This window comes from Schistocerca serialis, chromosome 3 (genome assembly GCF_023864345.2).
Source record: "Schistocerca serialis cubense isolate TAMUIC-IGC-003099 chromosome 3, iqSchSeri2.2, whole genome shotgun sequence".
NCBI lineage: Eukaryota > Metazoa > Arthropoda > Insecta > Orthoptera > Acrididae > Schistocerca > Schistocerca serialis.
This window is the reverse complement of record NC_064640.1, coordinates 330,382,992-330,408,817: the sequence shown is the minus strand read 5'-3', so window position 1 is coordinate 330,408,817 and position 25,826 is coordinate 330,382,992.

Below are 25,826 nucleotides of genomic sequence, written 5' to 3'. Positions count from 1 at the left end.
CAACCTACTACAGGGCGACACGGTTAGGTCAGCTGCATTCTTGTGCTCCAGCCCGTGGAGTCTGGACGGCACCTGCCGTAAGCTGGAAATCTCAATCATTCCAGCCACAGGCTACTGCCATCACACGTCTCGCACGCCAGGAACAATCGTCCTAGGAAACGAGTCACAAAGGAACTGGTATAGGCATGCGTATTCAAATATAGAGATATGTAGACAGGCAGAATACGGCGCTGCGATCGGCAACGCCTACGTAAAACAAGTGTCTGGCGCAGTTGTTAGGTCGGTTACTGCTGCTACAATGGCAGGTTATCTACATTTGAATTTGAAAGTGGTTTTATAGTTAGAGCACAAAATATGAAGCAAAGTACCTCCGAAGTAGCGCTGTAGTGGGGATTTTCCTGTACAACCATTTCACGAGTGTACCATGAATATCAGAAATCCGGTAAAACATGATATCTCCGACATCACTGCGGCCGGGAAAATTTTATACAAGAACGGAATCAACGTAGACTGAAGAGAATAGTTCTATATAATAGAAGTGCAGTCCTTCCGCAAATTGCTGCAGATTCCAGTGCTCGGCCATCAACAAGTGTCAGCATGCGAACCGTTCATCGATACGGGCTTTTATAGCCTAAGGCCCACTCACCTACCCTTGATGACTACATAACACAAAGCTTTACGCCTCGCCTGCCTCCGTGAACACTGACATTGGACTGTTGATGATTGGAAAGATGTTGCCTGGTCGGACGAGTATTGTTTCAAATTGTATCGAGCAGATGGACGTGTACAGGTAGGGAGACAATCCATGAATCCATTGACCCTGCATGTTAGCAGAGGAGTGTTCAAGCAGGTGGCAGCTCTTAATGGTGTGGTGCATGTGTAGTTGGAGTGATATGGGACCACTATTACGTCTACATACGACTCCGACAGGTGACATGTATGTAAGCAGCCTGTCTGATCACCTGCATCCATTCATGTGCATTGTGCATTCCGACGGACTTCAGCATTTCCAGCACGACAAGGTGACACTCCACACGTACAGAACTGCTACATAGTGCCGGCCGGTGTGGCCGTGCGGTTCTAGGCGCTTCAGTCTGGAACCGCGTGACCGCTACGGTCGCAGGTTCGAATCCTGCCTCGGGCATGGATGTATATGATGTCCTTAGGTTAGTTATGCATAAGTAGTTCTAAGTTCTAGGGGACTGATGACCACAGATGTTAAGTACCTTAGTGCTCAGAGCCATTTGAACCATTTTGCTACAGAGTGGCGCCATTAACGCTCTCCTGACTTTAAACACTTCCGTTGGCCTTCGAAGTCCCCAGACATGAACATTATTAAGCATATCTGGGATGCCTTCCAACCTATTGTTCAGAAGAGATCTCCACATCTCCACCCCCTCGTACTCTTACAGATTTATGGACAGCTCTCCAACATAGCTTCATACATTAATCAAGTCCATGCCATGTCTTGATGCGGCACTTCTGTGTGCTCGTGTGGGCCATAAACGATGTTAGGCAGGTGTACCAGTTTCTTTGGCTCCTCAGTGTATTTTATCACTGTACTTATAATTAAATATTACGATAGCAGTGTCAATCCGATGACATTTGACAATAAGCGAAGCACCAGAAATATCCCCTCTTTACAGCTGCGAATCTAAAAATTTGGAAATCTGTATTCTTCTTATGACTAGATATAATTTTCCACGTACAAAATTCTTTCATTCCCCTTGTGGCTATGGCAATTTTACACGTCAAATCCATACCGCCCCTTATGACAACACAATAATTTTCTTTGCACTTGCAACACTGACCACATACAGACACTTTATAATCCTGCTGATCACACCGAATCTGTCACACAATCCCTACTAATGACATGGTCTTCCACAAAAATATCTGGTCACTGAATACAGGCTGTGATCGCGGGATGTGAATTAACGGACCGAAAGAGCAGGTGTACGACTCCAGCAGCGTAAGCTCATAATAAAATCATCGATTTTAAAAAGTGCTTCTGTCAATGAACGTGGTACGAAGCAGGTATTTGCAACTGCTTCATGCTGCCACTTGATAATTCTCACGCTACAGTATTTGTAACGCATTCGGTCTCCCCTTTCTTCAAGAGATGGGGCCCCTCCAAGTCCACACCAGCATGATTGCCAACTCATAAGGTCACTGCCATATCTGCATAAGGATTAGTTTTCACTTAAGTGAGGTGTCGCAGGATGAGGGTACTGCGATGTTTACGTACGTCTGGTAAAGGTTAACCATTAATACCCGCTCATCTGGATATAGATTGTGTCGAAAGTCGAACGAAGGTTAGCTGTTTGAAGGGCAAAGGAAAAAAAGTGCCAAGGCAAGAGCCAAGGGGAAAAAAAAAACATATGCGATAGTTAGGTCGGGTAGTAACAGCAGTAGCGGAAGTCTTGCTGCCTGCGACAAGTCATGCAATGGTAGGCTTTGTTAGTAGTTTGTATCATGGATGTCGATACCTTTGACGTTGAGCGGTGCTGTTACTCGGCAGCTGCCGTTAGGTGCCGGTGATGGTCTCTCGGTCAGTCTCAGCATACGTGTAACAGTTAGGTTCATCATCGTTTTGTGTCCGATAGGTCATATATCAGATGTACAGTGTAGGGTGATGTTGGTGATTTGTTTGTGCGTCAGTGGGCGAGCTCGTCGGTTTCCCTGCTGTAGCCTGTTGGTCGACTTTAATAGAAGCTGGAATGTCCAGTCAATGTTGCTGATATGCAGGAGCTTGCCGACGTTTGTCGCTTGTTGGTGTATGTTAACTTGCGATAGGTGGTTGTGCCCTAGCTAGTAGTGTCTTTGGCCGCTTATGCGTCCACCTATGGTTGTTATCATAGTTTACGAGAGTAAGAATGAAAGGATTGTTCGAGTCTCTCGGATTCCTGCATAGTCGTGTGGCGTGTTTTTATATACTTCCTTGAGGGTTTCAAGGTGGTATTCATTGTGAAGATCCATGGTGCGTGTGGAGCGTGGAGCGTTGCTAATGATTCGTAGCATATTGTTCTGTATTATCTGCAAGCGGCGCAGGTGTGTAGGAGCTGCATATCCCCAGACGGGAGCTGCGTACGTCATCAGATGTCTAATCAGTGTCATGTATATGGATCTCGACACACTTCTATTCAGTGTGTTTCCCTGTTGAGCATTGGGTAGAGTTGTTTGAGCCTCGCATGCTCTCTGTTGGCAACATATTCGAAGTGGTCCCCTCATGTAAGTTTCCAGTCCAGCCAGACAACGAGACATCTGACTTTCTCTCGCAAGGGAACCTCCCCATCGCACCCCCCTCAGATTTAGTTATAAGTTGGCACAGTGGATAGGCCTTGAATAACTGAACACAGATCAATCGAGAAAACAGGAACAAGTTGTGTGGAAGTATGAAAAAAATAAGCAAAATATACAAACTGAGTAGTCCATGCGCAAGATAAGAACAACAAGTAGAGGGTGAGCTCAGGAGCGCTGTGGTCCCGTGGTTAGCGTGAGCAGCTGCGGAACGAGAGGTCCTAGGTTCAAGTCTTCCCTGGAGTGAGAAGTTAAATTTTTTATTTTGAGACAATTATTATCTGTCCGTTCGTTCATTGACGTCTCTCTTCACTGTAGTAAGTTTAGTGTCTGTGTTTTGCGACTGCACCGCAAAACCGTGCGATTTGTAGACGAGAGGACGTGTCTCGCCAATGGGAACCGAAAACATTTGATCGCAAGGCCATAGGTTAACCGATTCCTCCACAGGGACACACGTCTGATATATTCTATACGACACTGGTGACGGCATGTGCGTCACATGACAGGGATATGTTGTCGACCCACCTTACTTGTACACTTGGCGAGTGGGTAGAAAGATTCTTCTACCTTGCCCGATTTAGGTTTTCTTGTGGATGTCATAATCACTCCCAAAAAGTGATGGCATCGAACGGACGGACGGACAGATAATAATTGTCTGAAAATAAAAAATTAAACTTCTCACTCGAGGGAAGACTTGAACCAAGCACCCCACGTTCCGCAGCTGCTCACACTAACCACGGGACCACAGCGCTTCTGAGCACACATTATCCTTGATGTTGCCTATCTTGCGCATGGACTACTCAGTTTTTATATTTTGCTTATCTCTTTCGTAGTTCCACACAACTTCTTCCTGATTTCTCGATTGATCTGTGTTCAAATTTTCAAGGTCTATTCCCTGTGCCAACTTATAACTAAATCTGAGGATGGTGCGATGGGGAGGATCCCTTGTCACAAACGTATTGGGCGTGTATGTAATGTTACCTGTCTGCTGTGTTGGTGTTTGCACAGTAGTTTCGGCCTGCGTGTAAACAGAACTGCTTCACACTTGTTGACGTTTACTGTAATATGCCATCGTTCCAACCAAGTCTTGGCAGTTCTGAGTGCCATCTGTATTCGTGAATTAATGTTCGACGGTTTCTAGTCTTGCGCAAGGATGGCTATGTCACCCGTATAGATGGCTAACGTCGTGTTTCGTGTTGCTGGGAAGTCGTTAATGTACAGGTTGAACAAGATGGGCCCTAGGATGCTTCCCTGGGGTACTCCAGCTTGGATACCGTGTTGTGTCGATTTTTTGCCCTTCACGTCAGTGTTCAAACATCTGTTCGTGAAATAAGAGTGTGTGAGACGTACGAGTCCGCCCGGGAAACCAGCTTCGCTTAGTTTACGTATAAGGCTATTATGCATTAGATGGTCGAAAGCTTTTTCGATGTCCAGGAACACGCCCCCTGTGGCTTTGTTCACGTTGTAGCCATGTGTTATATGTTTGACTATGTAGACGAGTTGTGTTGAGTGATGATTCCTAAAGCCGAATTCCTCTGGTCTTAGGGTGTCATTGGCGATGCAGTGCCTAGTGATGCGTTTTAATATTACATTCTCAACAATCTCGCTGAGCGAACACAGCAGACTGATGGGGAGGTAGCCGGCCGCTGTGACCGACCGGTTCTAAGCGCTTCAGTCGGGAACCGCGTGACCGCTATGGTCGCAGGTTCGAATCCTGCCTTGGGCATGGTTGTGTGTCATGTCCGTAGGTTAGTTAGCTTTAAGTAGTTCTAAGTTCTAGGGCACTGATGATCGCAGTCGCTAAGTCCCATAGCGCTCAGAGCCATTTGAACCATTTTTGATGGGTCGGTATCTTTGTGGGAGGGAATGGTCTTTCCCTGGCTTCCTGAACATCAGGACATTGGCCGCCTTCTAAAAGTCAAGGAAGTGTTGGTGTATTAGGATGGCATTCGTTAGGTGTGCAAGGTATTCTACGGCTCTATCCATGAACTCCTGGAGGACACGGTTTTGAATGCCATCAGGCTCAGGGGCTTTCCTAGCGTTGGTATGCATTCTATCTCTGTGATAGGTTCTGTGATATATTCACTGGGCTATAGGCGAGGGAGGATGATGTTTGACTGAGAATTATCACGTGCAGTAGATGGTGAGATATGTGATATTCATTTAAAAAAACGCAACTCTAGACTGAAGTCGTAAGAAATGTACAGAATCCTATGACCAATACACTGGCTTTTCAGATCTATAATGTTACCCTTTCTGGCATAAATGCTGTCTGTGATTTGGAACCAAGTCTCTCCGTTCAACCACACACTTGCGTTAGATTCTATGGAGATGTCTTTTAATGATTAGAGCCACTGGTTTATCATATTCATGATAGTCGCATGTCTCAAAGCGAGTCACCTTTTTCGAACTTGTCTGCTACAGTAGAACTCCAGCATGGTTTTAGACAATCCTTCTGCATCTTGTAACTGTCCCTCAGTCTCTGCCCCGCGATCCTTGCGACTTCATCCAGTTGATCGTCCCGATTTGTCACAACTGAACAGAAGTCAGAGAGCGCTGTATCTAAAACCTTCTGCAGTCCGTGTAGAAACAGAGTCGGCTGAGTTAACATTACAGGACCGTCTTTTTTGACCACTCAGTGGAATTGGGAGCATGCTGTCGTAGCTCCACCGACGATGTACGATATGTGAGGCCAGTGCCTAACGAAGCTTTCTCCTGCAACATGATGTGGTAGTAGTAGAAAAAGACAGTGCAAGCAGTTACGGGAACAGAGAGGGACGAGGATTTTGCTACTGCATTGCGGCGTGTCTCTAAACTACATACAGGTACAGCAGTCCGAAGGAGATCTGTATCCCTCATGGTGAATTCACATCTGTTATCTCTCTCTCTCTCTCTCTCTCTCTCTCCCCCCCCCCCCCTCTCTCTCCCTCCCTCTCTCTCTCTCTCTCTCTCTCTCTCTCTCTCTCTCTATATATATATATATATATATATATATATATATATATATATATATATATATATATATATATAGAGAGAGAGAGAGAGATATATACATATATATATATATATATATATATATATATGTGTGTGTGTGTGTGTGTGTGTGTGTGTGTGAGCTGTCATCGAGTATATATGGCGATCCTATTAAATATACAGTTATTGATCCACTCAGTCATCCGCACAAACCAGTGTAAGATTTCATCAGCTGTAATGTAGGACGACCATATCCCACTGACTGTCAGTTGCAAGACACGGTCCCTGTTTTGTTATTTGATACATATGTTGTTTCTGCTGTAACACGTCCAAGCAATATATGACTACAGCTTTGTTCACTACCATACATTTTGTTTTTTCCACCATGACTTCCATGTCTGTGTCAGTTTCTAAACTGACATTAACATCCATTGGCTCTCACAGAAAACTAGACATCGCATGGTGTAAATTATGCTGCTGCTCCAACTACAGACACACAGGATGATTGAAATAAAAGACAGAGTCAGTGTTTCTTTTAGACAAAAATGCAGAGAATATCACAACATATAGGCGCTGTAAAAGATTTGTGGCATTGTGGACAGTTTCCCAATAGCTGTGTGAAGGTGATTGATGACCTTTACACTGAAACTCATCTTTCACAGTGATGGGGTAGAAGATGGGGTGATTCATTTCAGCTGTTTCCTCTCATTGGGGTCATGTATGCGATAACTGTATCGGTGTTAACTGTCCCTGGAGGGTGTTGGCCCTCCACCAACTCTTTCTCCATTTTAACCAAGTGATGGCATTCAATCATAATGTGGTAATTAACAGCACAACAGTGGATGGATTGGATGGAAAAGACCCTGTTGATGTACTGTAGCAACCATCAAAGTTGATAGTACAATAAATTTTAGCAATTCTACCAGCTTCTTCCATAATTTCAACACTGACCAGTGACAGGGCAGCATGCTTCCCAGTTTCTGTATAATTTCTAAACCACGTGTCCTCTACTTTTCACACAGTGATCTACATATTTCGAGCACTTCTATAATAGTGCATAATTTACGGTTATGATAACCCATCTTTCCCCAATCGGATGGGACTCCTCCTCGACATACGCGTATCCAGAGAGATTTTGTGCACTTGGATGGGTGCCATGAGTAAGAGTGCTATGGAGCAGCAGTTGCGAACTTGACTCGCTCAGTTCTTTCATGGGACGTGGAATGTAGCGGTTTAATACTGATCAGCTGTGGATTAAATCAGTGACAGTGTTGCAGGGAGGGTTGGTCAGTGAGAATTTGAAGAGATCTGTCAATCTCCGCCGGCCGCGGTGGTCTAGTGGTTCTAGGCGCTCAGTCCGGAACCGCGCGACTGCTACGGTCGCAGGTTCGAATCCTGCCTCGGGCATGGATGTGTGTGATGTCCTTAGGTTAGTTAGTTTTAAGTAGTTCTAAGTTCTAGGGGACTGATGACCACAGATGTTAAGTCCCATAGTGCTCAGAGCCATTTGAACCATTTTTTTTTTCAATCTCCAACTTTATCCTAAGAATGTAAGAATACTCTGTGACTCCCATCAGCATATGGAAAGATGGGCATTTGTAATCATCAATTACACACAATGATCGAAGTTCTAGAAGTGTGTAAATGGCTGACTCGTGTGTGTGTGTGTGTGTGTGTGTGTGTGTGTGTGTGTGTGTGTGTGTGTGTAAAATTCGATAATTAACAGAGAATGGACATATTGCACCGTCAAGTATCTACATTTGCAATCCAATATATGGTACTTGCATAGTACAGAAGGGGTTGCTTAGCAATAATGCAGAAACTGGGAAGCATGCTGCCTTGTCACTGATCAGTATTGAAATTATAGAAAAAAACTACTAAAATTGCTGAAATTGATTGCACTATCAATTTTGATGGTTGTTACAGTATATCAACAGTGTATTTTCCATCCTATCCATCCACTGGTATGCTGTTAGTTACAATATAATGATTGACTGACATCACTTGTTTAAAATGGAGAAAGAGTCTTGGTGGAGCGGTAGCACATTTTGGGGACAATTAGCACTGAAACAGTGATTGCATACATGACGCCAGAATGAGGAAACAGTCGAAACAGAACACGCTGCCATCTGCTACCCCATCACTGTGAAAGATGAGTTTCAATGTAGAGGTCATCAATCACCTTTGGACAGCTATTTCGAAGCGTTCCACAATGCCACAAAGCTCTTCCAACTTCCATATGTTGTGATATTTTCTGCATTTTTCTCAATAAGGAACACCGACTCTGTATTTTATTTCAATCATCCTGTGTGTCTGTTGTGGGAGCAGCAGCATAATTTACACCATGCAGTGTCCAGTTTTCGGTGAGAGCCAATGGATCAAAATCTGTTAATGTCAGTTTAGAACCTGACACAGACCTGGAAGACATGGTGGAAAAACAGAATGTGTGGTGGCGTCCAAAACTGAAGTCATACACTGCTTGGACATGATACAGCGGAAACAAAGATGTATTAAACAACAAAACAAGGACCCTCTCTTACTGACTGACTGACAGACTGTGGGATATGGTCCTCCTACAGTATAGGTGATGAACTTTACAATAGTTTGTTTTGTTTTAGGGCGCAAAAACAAATGGGGTCATACACACTCACCTCAAAACTATAGGACACGAAAACAGAGAGGAATTAGAGAACAACTAAACGTTAATCCCAACTGACATACGAGAAGACAGCTAAAAACAGGGATGTAGAGACGGGTTAACTAAAGACACCATACAGAAACAGAGGTCCAAAACTAAAAGTTAAATGGCCTCCGCCATATTGCTTTGATGGATAAACAGTAAAATGCAGTCGACAGCCTGCACAACATTTGCTAAGACAGCCGATAACTCAGATGGCAAACCCAAGTGGGAACGTAAACGGTTAAAAATGGACTTGGATGAAATGTGTACAATGTGGTGGGAGAGCGCCACTTATCAAATGACGATGGCTAAAAAGGCAGTGCCCAATACGAAACCTAGTTAAAATGACCTCCTCCTGGCTGGAGGGCCAAGAGGAGGCCATCCAAGCCACTGGGAGAGGCTTAACAATCCTCAGCGTATTCCCAGGATGGAGGACCAATGGCAGTGCCAAAGGGACACCACCTCCTGACAACAGCAACGCAGAGGTAATTAGAGTGAATACAGGAACTAGAGGGCTGAGGCACGAGGACTGCAGCCTTGGAAGCAGCATCAGCAGCCTCATTTCATGGCAGACTGACGTGACAAGGAACCCACATAAACTGCACCGTGGCTCCACCAAGAGTGAGCAAATGACAATTTTTCCTGGCCCCATTGCACTAAGGGATGAGCGGTGTGCAGGACACATAGACTTTGAAGGATGCTGAGAGAGTCTGAGCACAGAACACAACTGCAAAGTTTGTACCATAGATTGTACTTCATAGCCTGATACAGGGCAAAGAACTCGGCTGTAAATACTGAGCAGTGTGCCAAAATCCGATATTTGAAGACGTGCGCGCCAATGACAAAGGCACGCCCGACACCATGGTCAGTCCAAGAGCCATCAGGGCACACAAAGGTACTATCGCAAAAGTCCATGCAAAAGTCATGAAACTGAAGGCGATAGAACGAGGCTGGGGTAGTGTCTTAGGAAGCGAATGAAGGACAAGGTTAACATAGGCCACTTCATGAAGCCAAGGTGATGAACGGTTCACGCCCACTGGGAAAGTTGCTGTTAGTGTGAAGTTAAGCTGACAGAGCAAGCACCGAAAGCGGACTCCATAAGGTAACCGGCAAGAGGGACACGCCCCATACTGGCAATCAAAGGAATCATCAAAGAAGGAGGTACAGGATGGGTGGCCATGCGTGGCAGACAAACGGCTTGCATAAGTGCTGTGGAGAAAGTCATGGCAAGAGGACAGTGGTATTTCAGCAGCTTCAGTATACAGACTCTCAACCGGGCTTGAGTAAAAGGCGCCAGTGGCCAAATGGATGACTCGGTGGTGGATGGTGTTGAGACAGCGTAAGACGGATGGACATGCAGATGCATAAATAAAGCACCAATAGTCGAGTTTCGAGTGGAGAAGGGATCAGTACAAACGGAGGGGGGTGGTTCGATCAGCACCCCAGAAAGTACCATTGAGGACACGTAGGACATTGAGGGACCATGTACAGTAGGCTGGCAGGTAAGACACATTGGAGGACCAAGAGTGTTCCCTATCGAGCATGAGCCCCACGAATTTAATAGTTCCAACAAACAGAATTGCAACAGACCCAAGATGAAAAGATGCTGGGAGAAACCATTTGCGCCGCCAGAAATTCATGTAGACGGTTTTGTCAGTGGAAAAACGAAATCCATTGTCAATGCTCCTGGAGTAAAGACGATGAAGACATAGCTCAAGGCGCTCTCAGTGAGACAGGTCCGAGAAGAACTGCAACAGATGCCAAACCGTCAACAATAAGGGAGCTGGAGATGCCCGGCGCGAGACAGGCCATTATAGTGTAAATGCCGAGAGCAAAGAGGACAACCCTCTGGACAGAACCATGAGGTACACCGTTTTCCTGGATAAAGGTGCCCGAGAAGGCAGAACCCACACGCACCTTGAAAACTCGGTATTTTAAAAATTCCGTAAGGAAACAGGGCAGGCGGCCATGGAAACCCCACATGTAAAGAGTGCGGAGGATGCCAGTTTCGCACCAGGTGTCTTAGGCCTTCCCCAAATCGAAAAGCACGGCTACATTCATGACATGGGGGGACATAGTAAGGAGATGGTCAACTGCAGAACGTCGTGCTCGAAATCCACACTGTGTAGTCGTTAGTAAATTATGAGAACCGAGCCACCATACCAGCCGGACATGAATCATATATTCCGTCACCTTGCAAACGCAGCTGGTAAGAGAGATGGGGCAGTAGATTGAAGTAAGATTTTTGTCCTTACTGGGCTTAGGTATGGGTGTGATTGTGGCTTCACGTCGACGTCCGGGGAATGTGCCCTCTGCGCAGATGCGGTTGTACGTGTTAAGCAGAAAATGCTGGCCCACAAGAGAAAGGTGCTGCAGTGTATCTGAATGTGGACAGCGTCTGGCCGTGGGGCGGAGGGTCGGGATGAACTGGGAGCATGATCTAGCTCCCTCATAGTAAAGGCGGCATTATAGCACACAATTCTGAGAAAGGAAGGATATTGCTCGAGCCCCCTCCGCTCGTTTCCGATGGAGGAAGGAGGGGTGATAATGGAAAGAGCTCGAAATTTTCGCAGAATGGCGGCCCAAGGCGTCGGAGATAGCAGTAGGGTCCATGATAAATGGTCTGCTACTGTCAAACCGGAAGCTGGTGAATGGATCTTGGTCCCAGAGAGCCATTGGAAGTTGGCCCACAGAACAGACGAAGGGGTGTAACTGTTGAAAGAACTAGTGAATGCAATCCAGCTAGCTTTTTTGCTACCCTGAAGAATGTGACGACACTTTGCAGATGATGGTTGAAAACGCGGAGAGCACGTCTTCATGTGCGAAATGCGTTGTGGCATGCCTCGGCCCACAAAGGCACTGGGATATAGCTTGGTAACGAGGAAGTGCGAGCAATGGAATGTTCAGCTGCAGTAAGGGTAAAGTCTGTGACGTATTCCACCTGCTCATCACAACTGGGGAAATCCTGTTCTTCGAAGGTCGCCAGGGAGGAGAAGAGCCGCCAGTCAGCCTTAGTAAGCTGCCATTTGGGTGTGCACGCAGGTGGAGTAGAGGTCAGCAAACGGATAGCACATGGGAAATGGTCGCTCCAGTAGGTGTCAGAAAGAATGGACCACTCAAGACGATGAACAAGGTGGACAGTGCAGACGGATAGGTCCAAACGGGAATGTGCGAGGAGTCGGAAAGGAATGTGAGTTCAAATGGCTCTGAGCACTATGGGACTCAACTGCTGAGGTCATCAGTCCCCTAGAACTTAGAACTAGTTAAACCTAACTAACCTAAGGACATCACAAACATCCATGCCCGAGGCAGGATTCGAACCTGCGACCGTAGCGGTCTTGCGGTTCCAGACTGCAGCGCCTTTAACCGCATGGCCACTTCGGCCGGCAGGAATGTGAGTGCTCCAGTGTTAAGGCAAAAGAGACTGAGTTGATTAAGAAGATTAGCCAAGACCGCACTTCTCTGACAGGTTCTGGGGGAACCCCAAAGGAGATAATGTGCATTAAAGTCACCGAGTAGCAGAAATAGGGCAGGTAGCTGCCCAATAAACTGAAGGAAGTCTGCCCTGCTGACATCAAATGACGGAGGGACACAAATGGTACATAGGTAAAACGTCAGGTGAGGAAGGGAAGGGCGAACTGCAACAGCTTGAAGATGGGTTGTTAGGGAGAGGGGTTGCCTATGAATGTTATCCCATATGAATAGCATGACGCCTCCATGAGATGGAATGCCAACCTCAGGGGGGAAAGGTCAAAACCAATCGGGAAGGAATGTGAAAGCTCAAAGCGGTCGAGAGGACGCAATTTCGTTTCCTGAAGGCACAATACAAGGGGCACTGCGATGCTAGAAGCAGCCATAAATCCTCTTTGTACGACTGAAGGCCACGAACGTTCCATTGGAGGAGAGTCATGATGAGGAAGAGATGAAGAGGCTGCTGCGGAGTGACAGCCTGTGAAGAGTCGCTGCTACAGGGCATAGAAGCAGGAGGATCCTGCTCCATGGGGTCCACAGAAGCATCGGCTTGCTTACGCTGTCAGTCTGTGGAGTCCAATGCAGAAAAACGTTTGGTGGTGCACACTGGCGTCATTGAGGCCGGCTGGGCTAAGGAACCACGTGGCAACACTGTCAAAGAGGATCTTCGAGTCGGTGAAGGAAAAGACCATTTTCCTGTGGTGGACTTCTTAGAGCCTTTCTGGTTAGGAGAGGAAGACTTGAGTGTTGTTTGGCTGGAAGAGCATAGGAAGTCTCCACGGGAGTACTCCTTCTGTCCTCTCCGGCTGAATTTGAGGTCACATGTCTGAGTGGCCGACTCCTTCAGGGAGCGAGAGGTAACAAGAACATAACTACTGGTGCCAGAAGGGAGACCGCAGAGTTTGCGACTAGCCAATAACTTTCGAGCGACTGGGTAAGGCACTTTTTCCTTTACCTGGATCTCTTGGACAGCCCGCTCATCAAGATGCATGGAAAAATCCCGAGAGCAGACAGCATGGCCGCCATTGCAGTTGATACAGTAGGCAGAAGGAGGCAGACAATCGCCCTCGTGTGTATCTCTACCATGGGTTACACATTTGGCTGGGTGTCGACAAGACGCTCTAATGTGGCTGGAACGATGACATTGGTAGCAGCGCATCTAGTTTGGAATGTACAGTCACATGTGGTAATTTCACAGCCTGCTTTGATCTTGGACAGAAGTACCACTCTATCAAATGGGAAAAAAACAGTGTGGGTGGGAACTAAGGAAGAATATACCTTTTTGATCATGTGATGGACGACAATGACACCCTGATCAGAGAGGTAAAACTGGATTTCGCCCTCGGTCATACCATCAAGCAGCCTAGTGTAAATAACACCACGGGAAGAATTCAGAGTTCTATGGGCTTCGTCATGAACATTGTAGCCATGGAGAAGCGCGGTGGCTAGCAGTTGTTATGCTTGAGAATCATAAGTAGTCTCTAAAACCAAAGTGCCATTCCATAAACAAGAGCAGGATTTCACTGGGCCAGCAATTGCATCAACACCTTTCTGAATAATAAACAGATTTACCGTGGCAAAGGACTGACCGTCTTCAGTACGTGAGACCACAAGCAACTGTGGTGCAGCCTGAGGCGTCTTCGAATCGTTAGCCTCATTACGTTTACGTTTCATATACTTTGATAGTGAAAATGATTGACTAATTGCAAGAAAGTCTTCCATGATTGCCAGCATCTCCGATGGCGGGCTCCTTCCAACTGGAGGCCCCCTACACAAGGGTGCACAGCTGCCTTATGTGATTGTTCACACCTCAGTTCATACCTCCCAAACACGTGACAGAGGGACCAATCGGCAATTTGGGAAGTTTGAAGCTCAGACAATCACCCCTCCCTGGGCCTGGCCTGCACCAGGGAGTACGTGCAACCCCTACCTATCGAAATGGGGCTGGGAATTACGCGTTACCCAGTCACCTTTTACGAGTCAGACGCGTGGACTGGCCTTCGAGAGAGCGCAGGGAGGAAGAAGAAAAAGAGGAACCTCAAACGCCGAAGTGGAGGAACGAAAGGAGAAGGGAAACAAAGAAAGGAAGCGGGAATGGAAAACAGTGGTGAGACTTCTCTTAAGTCAGCGACAGACAATGTGGAACATCCCCAAAAACACCCTGTACTTGTTCCCCAAGGGAGGGGAGAAAGAATAGCAAGAGGATAGACATACAGCGCGAAAGGGAAAAGACGCTGCAAAGGCTGGGGCCCCATGGCCGCCAAGCACGAACCCACCAAAGAGTTGCGAGCCCCCTGGGGGTTACACTGGTTTGTGCAGGTGGCTAAGTGGATCAATCAAAACCTGAATGTTTAATAGGATCGCCACATGCTCCATGCCAGTTCACAGACGGTATTTTAGATACATCTATTAGAAGAGAGATAGAAATGCGGTAAAAATTTTATCGAGGTCTCTAAAGGGTGACATCAGCGGAGTTTCTATAGTGTGTAGTATTTAACTGTTGGATGGTATAAAATAACGATGATAGAGAGAATTTTTGGGAGACAGACATGAATGCACACTGAGAGACACAGGTCTCCTTCAGACTGCAGTACACAGAGTTCTTTTCCTGCCATTTTTCCCAAGACTGCCGTCTTGGATTATGTCATGCGAGATGAGAGGGGGACGGTTGATAGCACCCTCTGCTGGCGGTGTTGTAAACTATGTCATTTGGACTCTGGACCTCATGGTGAACACACTGCATTAACCTACTGTCTACAATAACTCAAATTGCTTAAATAAACAATGAGTATAAATAAAGACTTACGTCCATCCTATCCAACAGCCCAGCACAGACTGTGTCCTCTTTCCACCAATTTCCAGGTGGGGGTGGGGGCAGGGGGAAGGGTAGGGGAGAGGGGAAAGGAGGTTGGAGATAACTTAATGGTGAATTTCATGATTCACACAGTCAAAAGCGTTTGAGAGAGCACAAAATTCCCAATGTATAATTTTGGTATATTCAGAGCACTTAATATTTGATCAGCTGAAGCATATATAGCATTTTTTGTTGAAAAGCCTTTGTGAAAATCATATTGACATATTGTTAATACTTCATTTTCACAAATATATGAAGCTATTCGTGAAAACATTATTTTTCCAAGAATTTTGGATCGATAGACAATTAAGTAAGCTTGGACCACGATGTTATTCTTGTCCAACTTTTGCGGTTGCAGATAGAAGCCGCAGCTTCACATAGTTGCTGTCAAACCAAAATCAGTAGCTTTAGAGCCGCGGAAATCATGTCCGCATTGCCATCGGAGGTACGCTAAACGTCAGTACACGTATTGTCACAATATTTCGTGCCTGCCAAAGAAAAGTGCAGGTAGTTAATGTCTGTAAGGTCTGTCGAGTAAGGTGGCCGTATTTCCAGGATCCAAATTATGGACACATTACAAATTTTTATATTGCAAAAAAGATGTCATAATACAAATCCCTTTAATTAGTACCGTCCAAAATAGAGTGAAAGCAGAAAGACCGTATTTATCAGTGCTGTGAATATTCTTCAACAAGTTCGTATTCTTCAACAGTATAAGAAAAAATTCAACAAAGTTTCATCGTAGTTCACTCTAGTCTCTAACGTTGCTTTCATAGTTTGTACAGCAAGCTGTGTTTTGTCATTCGTGTGCTTTGTCATTCATGTAGGAAATCATCCCTTCAGTAGCATCATTAGTGCCAGGAAAGCAGAAGAGAAATTGCGTTAAATTGAGTGAATTTGAGAATAGCACGTGATTCTGGCTGACATGAGAAATCATTTCAACTCAACTTTCAGTTGGCAAAACGTTGTAAGCAATCAATTCTCTGATTTACTCACTGATTACAAACTATTTGACACAGACATACACGGTATGCATTCCATTTTCGGCAGACAGGGTACATGACACAGTTTTCATAACTAGAGAATTAGTTCTTATAGTACCATCCCATAAGGGTATTTGATTTAAGATAACCCAGCTGAACGACTATAGGTTCCTGGAACTCTCTTGAGTCTATTTTTTTCAAATAGGATACAGCAGTTTCGTAGAGAAATAGTACAGCGCTATGAAACGTTCTGGCTCAGCTGGGAGCAGACCTTTCTCTGTTCAAAGCTTTTCAAACATTGTTTTATACTTGAGGGAAGAAACTGGTCTTCAATTTCGGACTCCAAGGTAGCTTTCAGCTTACTAATACAGTTAGTCACTTCAAATAGAGTTACTGTTCTACAAATTCCTTCACTGCTTCATGAAATGATGAAGTCTGATTGTGAAGAACGTATAACAATTCTCCAGAAAACGTGTTCTGAAAGACGTTTTCCAGGAATAATGGTCACCTTTTTAAAGTGTGATTATAGTGGTTTAAACATGTTTATGACTCTTTCAACAGCAAGTAGCAGTGCTAACCACCTTATTTGAGCATAAGCCAAAATCATTGCAAAATCTATTTCCACAAAGCAGGAAAAGTCCTTGAGAGCGTATGATTTGATTATACAAATATCTTGGAAACTACTATTCCTACATCTACAGGCAAAATATCAGTAGCTGTTCGAACTGTAGAGAATGTCTGTTAAATAGAATGAGATTTTCACTCTTCAACGGAGTGTGCGCTGATACGAAACTTCCTGGCAGGTTAAAACTGTGTGCCGGACCAAGACTCGAACTTGAGACCTTTTGAAGTACAGCTGTGAGGACGGAGCGTGAGTCGTGCTTGGGTAGCTCAGATAGTCAGTTCCGTTTGGGACGCGACAGCGATCGGACGTGTCGGTACTTCCGCGTAGTCGTAGCGCCGCAAGCCGTGTTTATAGAAATTATTGGATTGTGACCTGCGACATTCTCAGTGCTTCTTCACTGCCGTCGTACACTAGCTTCTTAATTCACTCACAGCGGTCTCGGCCACTCATATAGTGAAGTTATGGCTCCCAGTGTACCTCGTAAGAATACCCCGCGTTTTGCAATTGAGAAATCTTCCAGAAATGTGGAACCGAGTTCTCTAGAAATCCATGACTGGATAGTAGATATTATCGGCATCACATCCGACCAGGTCCACACAGCATATTATGACATGGCTGAATACTGTTTCTTTGTGAAGTTTTTAGACCAGATACAACTGGAGAAAATTTTGGTGAATACTGTTGGGAAAGCAGAGTTCCGACATCGTGATCAGTCGGTGAGTACAGTTTCAATAATTAACGCTGACATTGACTATAAACAAGTGCGAGTGTTCAATTTGTCTCCTGAGGTTGAGAATTGTTTTCTTAGAGATGTCCTCGCCAAATACTGTAGCATCCGACAGATTAGAAACGAAAAATGGTCGAGCCGTCACAAACTCCAATGTTATAGTGGGGTTATCTCAGTTGACATGGCCGTTAAAGTCAATTTCCCATCCCATATAAGGGTCTGTGGTTATAAGCCTCATGTCATTTACGATGGACAAGTAGGCACGTGTTTTATCTGTAACACGAGTGGCCATTTACGAGATGATTGCCCACGGCGCGTTGTCGTACTTCGAAACAATCTGCAACAACGACAGAGATTAACATTGGCTGATGTCCCAACTCAAAATCAGACGCCTTCTGTGACTGACTCCCAACAGAGTGCATCTGTGTCAGAGGACAACGATCTCGGTAACGGCACGTTCCCACCCTTGCCTCAAAAACCCTTGGCCAGTCACCCCTTAGCCACCGTTGTTGCATTATCTGTCGGTAACAAACGACGCCGTACTAGTGACGGTAGTGGTTCCGGCGACCAGGTAGTAAAAAATCAAACCGATGACGCGGAGTCACGGGCCTCCACACAGGACACGCATGTGTCGAATAGCTCAGTTACGACCCGCCATTCAACCTCCCGACGCTGAAACTGTCAATACGAATGCAGTCGAGTGTTTACAGCAATCCGTTCCTATGCCGCGTGTCGACTCGCCACAGGTGGTCACACACAAGAGGCGGCAGTCAGTCAACTGCAACTCGTAAACACAGCGGATGATGCACGCCGCGTAGAGCATAACATAAACAGCCGCCACCTCGAAACTGCTTCCAAACAACACGAGGAACCGGACAGCTGTATACAAACAGCCAGTGTGGCTCCAAACAAACACAGTGAGCCTACTGAAGCCGCGTCTTCAGACTTGCCGTCACCCGTTCCGAAGCAAGGACTTTCACATAATGCTTACAGCCATAACTCGCCGACTCCGCCGTCTTCTATGACACTTCGGACGACTGTGCAACGGCAAAATAAAGTTAAACCAAAGGACTCCGTGGCTGGAAGTAACTCAAAAAGTAAAGTCAGCGCAAAAACTGGTACAAAACCTGCGGATGTAGGTTCGAAGTCCGTCGGTGAGATGGACTGGGCTTCCTACGCTTCCCATCACCCACAAGTCTCTGACGATCATGAGTCAAGCTTATAAGATTTTGTCCCTGAACATTAATAGAGTTAGGACAGATTTAAAATTAGCAATGCTACGGCAGTTTATCTATGAGTCAGAATCTGATATAGTTCTTACAGGAAGCGTCTATTTTAAGTTTTCATATAACAGGATTTGCAACAATAGTAAACACCGTGGCGGACGGGAGTACAGGTATGGACATTCTATCACGAGACGGTATCCCAGTGAGCAATATCGAAATGTTTGATTCCGGTGGAGGCATAGCTTGCCAAATTTTTGACATCACCCTCGTCAACATCTAAGCTACATCTGGAACGACCTTAAGATCAGAAAGAGCTAACTTCTTTAAACCAGACATCATATACCTGTTACGCCGCAACCCCACCCAGTTTGTAATTAGTGGTGATTTTAACTGTGTTATCCACAGGAAAGACCAATCGCCAAACTTTAATTACTGTAGGGAACTACATGATCTGCAGCTGAAGGATGCGTGGGAACTAAAATTTCCTACCCTGGTAAAGTACACGTACCTGACCGCCACCGCATGTAGCCGTCTAGACCGTTTGTACATCTCTGAGAACATTTGCCAACATATTCTGGACGCCGATGTCATTCCGGCTAGTTTCTCCGACCACTGCGCCCTCTGTGTCACGATAAATCTGGCCAAACAGCACACTTAATGGCCTAGGATTCCGTGGAGCCTAAACGTTTTTATTCTCGCCGATGCCGCGCTACAAGATGTTATCTCCACGACATGGGCGGATTGTCTCAAGCAATGCTGCAGATATCCGAGCAAGATAGCCTGGTGAAATGTTGTGGTCAAAAGGAAAATGCGATTATCCTTAAGAAACTACAGTTGGCAACGGGCGCAAGATGTCAAACGCACGATTGATTTTTACCAGACAGTTCTGCGAGAGTTGTATGCGACTGCGTCACCAACCAACACGCAGCTGACGACCATCAAACAAATAAAGGCGAAGCTTATACGCATAAAGCGAACGCAGCTTGAAGCACTGAAGATCAGATCTAAAGCAAAATCGCTTCAAGAGGACGAACTTGCATCGCTGTATCACCTCATAAAACATCGAGCCCATCAAAAAATGGCTCTGAGCACTATGGGACTTAACATCTATGGTCATCAGTCCCCTAGAACTTAGAACTACTTAAACCTAACTAACCTAAGGACATCACATAACACCCAGTCATCACGAGGCAGAGAACATCGTGCCCATCGCAAGCGAGCTTTTATCGGGGAGCTGGACACTGATGATGGACTCCGTTTGACCCGACAGAGTGATATTATTACTGCAGTTTACCGGTACTTCACGGATCTGTACTCGCAATGCGATACATATGGTGATGACGGCGGCGATATCGTGCGTGCTCTTCCCACCGTAGTCACGCCTGCGGACAACTCGGCGGTCGTACACGGTTTTGCTCCGGACGAAGTCCTTGAACTGATTTCTGGCTCGCCATCGAATAAATCCCCTGGCCCTGATGGTTTGTCACGGGAATTCTATGTGCGTTTCTGGCCCGTAATCGGACACGCATTTACAGATATTCTCAATGAAGTGATACGAGGGAGTGACTTGCCGACCGAAATGAAGGAAGGTCGAATTGTATTGATACCAAAAAGCAAACAACATAAAACCTTAGATAACTTCCGACCGATTACTTTACTCAATTTTGATTACAAAACCTTTGCCAGAGCACTCAACAGCAGATTGTCTCCATTAATGAAGCAAGTGATTCACAACCATCAATCATGCTTCCATGGTCGCACTATTATGAGGCCCCTTTCGGAATATAGAGATGTAATAGCCATAGCGTCAGTCACTAACGTGAATCTCGCATTGCTGTTTATCGACTTTTGCAAGGCTTTTGATCGCGTCCGCCTCGAGTACCTCCTACAGCTACTGTAGCGATGTGGTTTTGATCAACGGGTTATTAATGTCGTGCAACATTTCGTCACGGGCATTACAACCAGAGTGAGCGTAAATGGACAGCTTACTCGACCCATCGAGGTCCAAAGAGGAGTGCCGCAGAGGAGCCCTCCCTCCATGATGTTATTTGTTTTATCGCTCGAGCCGCTCTTACGCTCTATTCATGACAAACTTGCAGGCCTTTTGATCGCCGGGACGTCCTTCGTGGTTCGTGCTTACGCCGACGACGTCGGAGTGTTACTGCGCGGCGACTGAGACGTATCAGCCCTCTAGACCGCGGTAGAAGAGTACTGTCGTGCTTCCGGTGTTAAAACCAACGCCGATAAATGCATCTTTGTCAACATTCGAGGATTCGACACAGTTATTATACCGTGCGCGAATCGTGTCGAAGCCCACACCACTCTGGGAATGATTATCGACCAATGCGCGCTAAAAATGAATGCAAATAATTGGAAGCAGGTCACCAATAAAATGCAAGGTGTCATCTATGAAAACAATTGGCGGTCCGTTGACATTCTCCAACGCATACGACTCCTCAGCAGTTATATATTCAGTAAAGCGTACTATATGGCCCAAATATTTCCAGTCCCCAAGATGCAGGCCAAACACGTGATGAAACCCTGTAATAGATTTATCTGGCAAGGGCATCTGTTCGAAGTGAAATACACCACGCTGACGCCTTCCAGACAGGCATGCGGACTCAACATGCCTGACATTAACCGAATGTGTACTGCGTTATATATTAAACGAATCACCCACTTGTTGGACAAGGAAGCTCTCAGCGTATCCCAGTTTTTTCTAGAAGTAAGCTTTACTGATGGACATTATTTCACGCAGGATTTACCGACGACGCACCTGTTATTAAAAAGGTGGACATCTCCAATAGTCCGGAATCACATTGAACTTAAATACCCGAGTGTTCATTAGAAGGCAGCTTGGGACAACATAAGTTTAACCGTCCACACTGCTGAAGTGGCGTCCACATGGTATAAAGTGGTAAACGTTGTTATACCCACTAATGAAAGGTAGCACAGAATCGGCTTATGTGACAGTGATAAATGCGTCCGCTGTGGTCTGGTCGACACCTTACGCCATCGCTTCACTTGTGGCGGCCATCTCATTAACTGGAAATGGGTGCAGCAGAGGCTGTGCCTGATTACCCGCGGCAGCCTAGCCAGCCACTGCACCGACATCCTGCTCTTGCCGGACACGAAACATTTTCCCGCTACCAAGAACAACACCGTGATGTGGCTGTTAGGACAGTTTGTGACATATATCATCATCCACAATAGTGAAGATAATCTCATTAGCTTCGAGGCTTACATGAGAACGGCACGTTGGAAGATGAAACGTTACCCAAATTTCAGGAAAATGTTTGCTAACATGTTAGACATAATTTTAGAAAAAGAAGGAGTAGGGTAATTCTCGACGGCGGTAAGGGCACATATCACATGCAAGACTACGTAGCGAACAAAATACACAACGAATAAGTTGTTACACCTGTTCCTAGGACTGCTCCCGACTTCTCAATGGTGTTATTAACTTCATTATGATGTTATCATTAATTTATGTTTCCAGTGCATGTCTTTGTTATCCGTTTGCAGGCTCCAAATGACTCTGAGTTTGGACGGTTGTGAATCAATTGACAGAACTGCCATTCTAGTTAAGACAGTCAATTATTCTCTTTAATATGTTTGCGTTTTGGTTCTATGTCTCTGTCTGGACTGTCAGTTTAATATTTTTGTTCTGTTTTGTAACCTTACAAATGGCACTATATTGAAATGTGTTCTTCAGTCTATTGTAGGATACAATTCGTGTTGAAACAGTTCCAGCACTTCATTATTTTGTTTTTGTGCAATGTGTTTTAGTAAAGAAGGAAAAAAAGAGCCATTTGAACCATTTGACATCGGGTGCTGTACTCTGATAATTGCACACAACGTGTTCGGAGACAACACGGTAATACTGAACGCGCCCAACATTGAGTCCCACATTTGCAACAACGTGCTGGTGGAGTAATGTTTAGGGGTTTCATTACATAGGACCACCACGCACCGCTCGTTGTCGATGACGGCAAGCCGATTGCTCTACAGTACTGGGGCGAAATTCTGCAGCAGAACAGTGGTACCGTATGGCTAACATTTTGTAGACAATTTCATCTTGATGGATGACAACTCGCAAGCTAATCGTGCTGTTCTCTTAAACACGTTCCTTCAGCATTCGAGGATCACCAGTACGTAGTGGCTTGCCTGTTGCCTACGTCAACACAATCAAACAAGTGTGGAATTGATTGAAAGGAGCTGTTTTGAACGTCGACGTACGGCAAGAAAGGAAGAATGTATTGATTGTGGGAGTTAATAACGATCATCCTCCTTTACCTTCTCTGCATTACTGCAATTGACGTGTCACTGAGCACATTTGTTCTGTGCATGCAGCACGCGTGAAGCGCCTAGTTGTTTCCATTGCACTGTGTGGAATACGAAGGTTCTGTTATGGTTCACTAACCTGCATTCTTCAAGTTGATGTCCCCAGCGCAGGAAACAGCACGCAGGTAGTAGGTTCTGTATCTTGAGGCTGAAACTGACTTTTAGCGAGGTTCTGTTCTGAAATAATGTACCACTTCTTTGGGATGCCACTCGCGTATTTTAATATAGCCACACGAGAAGACTACATAATCTTAATACAACACCTTCTTATACAGCAAAGTACATGATCAAACACAATGTTTACGAAAATGTATCTTTACACTATTTGTGGCACGTGTCTGTGCCTCATGACTACCGGGGTGAATCTTTTAATACTGAATACTGGCAAACACATTCAGCGACAGACAGCATGTCTGTTCTTCTCGACTGCCTAATCCAGAGTGACGAACCGCCCGAAACACTTGGCTCTGAGCGCTATGGGACTTAACATCTGTGGTCATCAGTCCCGTAGAACTTAGAACTACTTAAACCTAACTAACCTACGGACATCACAAACATCCATGCCCGAGGCAGGATTCGAACCTGCGACCGTCGTGGTCACGCGGTTCCAGACTGAAGCGCCTAGATCCGCACGGCCACACAGCCGAAACGCTTGGCGCGCCATACCAGAAAAGACGTGACCCGAACGCTTCCGAAGTGCTTAGTCTGCAATTTCGTCAGTCTTTTGTTTTTGATTTAAATTGTTTTTAATAATTCTAAAATAACTGACTGATGGTGCTGTTGAGAGATATTTATATTAAAAACTGAAGTCATTCAAATGAGTAGTTGAACTAATAATATTAACTATACTTTAACGTTTTGGTGCCCTAGCTCCGGACACAGCAGCCAATCACAGAGCAGTAGCATCATGCAGGCGGTCCTTCTCACGGGAATGGTACCGAATCTAACATCTGTCACAGGTACCTCACATCACATTTCGTCATCTATATACTTCTTGCATGTCCACTGCTCTGGGAACAGCTTCTTGGAGCCTAATATGATGGCTGACTAAGCCAGAAATATTATATACGATAATCACGTACTCAACGCCGCTTACGCATAATCGACACTGAAATGCGGAACAATTTGGACCAGAGGTGACTTGATGATATCATCTACGGTATGCCACAACGAACTGAAGCATGCATCCGAGCAAGGAGACATTCCACCAGGTACCCACCTTGTTCAGGAGCTGTAAAACAGTGAAACATTCCTCACGGGAAACAAACGAGTCTGTTGTTACACAAATGTTTTTCTATGTGTGTGCGTGTGTCCTCGACACATTGCAAATAGATACTTACGCATGCATCAGAGCCAATTTCTGTTTTCTGCGCCATGACTTTCGAAATATTGGGGTAATGGAAAACTTTTGTTGATATGTGTAGAAGTTGAAATGTTGAATTAGTGTTCTTTTATCAAATTTGTATAGCCATTCGTCGCACATTAAAGTAGTTGTATATTCCGGGAACGAGTTTATGCATGAATCCTGATGACCGATTTAGGCAAGGTTCTAGTGAAGCTGGTTTTCCGTTGCCTTCCTCATACCTGTTATGAAGTGTCAAGAGTGCGGCTGTGAAGTGTGGATGAGTGCCTGTACAGTGTAGTGTTGAGTTTGTATTGTTACGGATGAAGGGAAGGGAGAGGACGAAACCTAGGATCGGCAAATAGCCTACTCCTCTCAAATAGCACCATGGAGTACGCTGAACTTCATGTGTGCCTCCGATTGATATATCACGATCAAAGGTGCCACATGCCCTGAGTTCCTGAGACATTGAGGAGAGATTTGGAATTTAATCAGTGCCTATGGCGCAAAGACTGGTGATCAAGAACATCATGGCACCACCTCTCCTCAGCTTAATCGCCAAATAATGGCCATGAAAATAATCCACCACAAGGATTCGAACCGGCTTATCTTCGAGTCGAGTGTAACCGCACAGGGGCACTTAAGCGACATCGGCTACTGCGTCTGGTTTCGCCACATAGAGGTAAATGCTAATTGTTTACAACCTACCACAGTAGTGTGGGGAAGTCGAGACGAGCAATTTGATACGAGAGACTTGTGGTCTATCAGGGCAGAAAACAACTTCAAATTGACCTATTAAAGGCACCTCAGTTACAGCGCATACGCGCCGCGTGAGGTTTTTAATATCCTTTGGCTCTGTTATGCTACCGGCTTTCGTTACCATTCGTAAGTTAACCTTTCAAGTGAAGATAATAAAAATAAACCACTTTTAAACAAGTTATGCAAAGACTAATTACTTTTCCAATTAGATCTGAAGTTAACACTTACGTGAAGTGTAATCTGAAAGTAAAAAGGCCAGAGAAACGAAACTATTTTAATGTTAATTTTACGATGATAAAATTCACAAAGTTTTGAGAGAAAACTTACACAAATAATTTTACAATTTTAAGTGTACAACTAAGGCAGTGGCATAAGAGGGCTAGAGGATATTAGGAATCTCGCGAAGCGCGAATGCGTTGTAGCTTAGGGGGTTTCGTAAACGAATTTGAGGTTATTTCCCTGCTTGATAGACCGCAAGTGTCTTATATCAAGACTATCGTCTGGAATTCTTTACAGCAATGTGGTATGTCATAAAGTTATCC